Raw genomic sequence first — 2,848 nt, 5'->3', positions numbered from 1 at the left:
GCTAATGAGAATCCATTTGATAATCAATCATGCAAAGAAAGAATTATAATGAGAATTAACTACACTCAAAAGTAATCTCTCAAATTCCTAGCCTAGATCCCTCATTGACTAGGTGCATAGAAGAAAATTACCCAAAATGCAATCAAATATATCAATTCTAATTCACAATCCCTTGTCAAACTAAAACCAATATGCAATTAAGTGTGCTATCATGGGAGATCAATCCAATCTAAAACAAACAACATGCCAACATCAATTCAATCAATTTAATCACACAATTATCATCAAATTTATCTCAAATAACTCAAATAATCATTACAAAGCCTCACTCAACACCTAGTAGAAGGGAAACTACTCAAGCATAATGAAAGCAACTAAATAAAGCAATAAGAGAAGAGAAAGTAAGAAATGCTCATTGATATAAGATGGAGATCTTCAAATTCCTCATTTGATTATCCAAAATCCATGAAAACCATTGTGTTCCTCACTTTCTCTCTCTAAAATTTTGAGAGTTTCTCTCTCTAAAACCTAAAACTAACCTAAAATCTCTTCTAAACTGAAAAAAATCTGTTCTTTAATGAGCAAAAAAAATCTATTTATACCCCTTACAAAATTGCTTAGGAAGCTCCGCAAAAAGTCATCTGAAACGGGAAAAGGTCCGACCGAACTCTGGGTAGGTTCGGTCGGACTCAGGGTAGGTTCGGCGGAACTCAGGGTAGGTTCGGTTGAACCTTCCTGATCCTTGTTTGGTCAAACTTTCCTGGTTCGACCCCTCCTGTAAACATGCTGAAAACTTGGTTGAAACTGCCTTGGAGGTTCGGTCGAACTTTTCAAAAGTTTGACCACACCTTGGTTCGACCGAACCTATTAGAGGTTCGGCCACACCTTCTCTTGAACTTCCTCTTCTTGCTTCCTCTCCTTCCCATTTGCTCCTCTTGTCTTTGTCCATGCCTCCATACTTGGCCAAGGGGCCTCCTACCGTGCTTAGGACCGCCATGGAACCTGCAAAAGATAGCAAAGATCACGAGAGCATGGGGATGATAAAATTATGCATAAAGATTATCAAAACAAGCGCAAATAAGCATACTTTTCATCCATAAAAAAAAAGAAGCCATAAGAGGAGAAAAGAGGTAGAAAAACCTAAGAAAAACAGGAGAAAAGAGACCAATACACTACCTCTAAGGGTAACATAAATGCCACTCATTAAACACCCCCAAGCTTAACTTTTGCTCATCCTCGAGCAAAACAAAACAAACAAAACGGAAAACGATGTATTTTTTTTTTAAAAAAAAACAATAAAATAAAATAAAACTAGAAGAGAAAGAATATACACTAACTCACTTTCGTAGGAATCACGAATGCATTTAGCGCATGCATCAAGCATTTTAAACCCCATAGATCGCTCTAGAGGACGAGTATGCTCTCGTAAGAGTATCCTAAGAGTTTAACCCATAACTCTTAACAAAAATCAAGGCAAAGCAATAAACAAATAGATAAAATAAATTGAAGTAAAAGAGAGGTTACAAGCGTTCTTAAGTGGATTTTTACAATGGAACAAGCACTAAAGAATGTCAATCTTTCTAAAAAAAAATAAAGGTATGCACGTTCTAAGATGTCCAAGGTTGATTGAAACATAGCATATGCTAAGCATAGAGAACTAACGGAAACATATTCCACCTTTTGTTCCAACTAATCAAACCACAACCTCTCTACAAGTTTCAAATCCACTTTCAAGTTAGCTTCTCATGATTCCACGAAGGAACCGGAAAATAAGTAAGAAATTCAAAACATGAGAAGGTTACCCAACATCTTGGCTATGCAAACTCGCTCTATAGGCTTGATTCCTATTTCCTGCCACCAATAAATGACTTAACCCTCTAGGATCAAAAGGACTTTCAAGGTTGTAATACACAGGCTAGGAGAGTAAAGGTGTGGAAAAATTTTGAAATTGGTGGTAAACCTACATGTGAAGCTCGGGTGGAACTTTTTCCACAAGATCCAAACGAATCCAAAACAAAAGTACCAACTATGCTCATAAAATAAATTTTCCCCAAGCTTATTTAAAACAAACTAACAAAAATAGGGAATAAAAAACAACTATAACAAAATCATTTTGTGCTTTTCATTCTTCTTTTACCTTTTTTTTCGACATTTTTTTTTCATTTTTAAAAGTCCTTGCCTCTTTAACTTTGGACGACTTTTTCTCAAAATGCATTTGCTTTTATGAAAAAATGTATATACAACACATACTTGCTTTGCAAATAAACTCATAATTCTAAACTTGCACCATAAACAATAAAACAAGCTCGAAAACTAAATTGCTTCACAAAACTAAAGGTAGAAAGTGAAACCAAGGCTTCAAGGCTTGTATTGTGGCTAGAGAAAAGAAGGTATATGGCTCAAAAGGGCTAGCAATAGGGGCAAATATAAACTAAACTCAAAAATAGAAAATCTATCCTATAAAAAGAGAAATTCCTTTGTCATCCCCTAAAGTGGCACGGTCGCGATCTTGGGAGCTAAAAGTCAAGTTCTAGATACGAGAATGCAATAGCCAAGGATCCAAATATGCCGCTCAACAAATTATGATGAAGGCTTGAACAATTTACCTCACTAGGGATAGCAATAACTAACTCTTGATTTCATATCCACCATAGAGAGCAACTCCATCTTACCACAAGCAAGTGAACTAGGGCTTCATGGTCTCAAAGTTCTTAACAACTACCTTAGCATATCATATCCTAGAGTCAACCTAACACATTCTCAAACCGTGCATACCTTTATAATTTAGGAATAAAGACATTCAAGAATACAAGTCCAAGCGTAATGTCAAAAGTAAGAACAAAACAAA

The sequence above is a fragment of the Chenopodium quinoa genome, unplaced genomic scaffold, assembly GCF_001683475.1.
Source record: "Chenopodium quinoa cultivar QQ74 unplaced genomic scaffold, ASM168347v1, whole genome shotgun sequence".
Classification (NCBI taxonomy): Eukaryota; Viridiplantae; Streptophyta; class Magnoliopsida; order Caryophyllales; family Amaranthaceae; genus Chenopodium; species Chenopodium quinoa.
The sequence above is the reverse complement of the archived record's forward strand: the minus strand, read 5'-3'. Positions refer to the sequence as shown.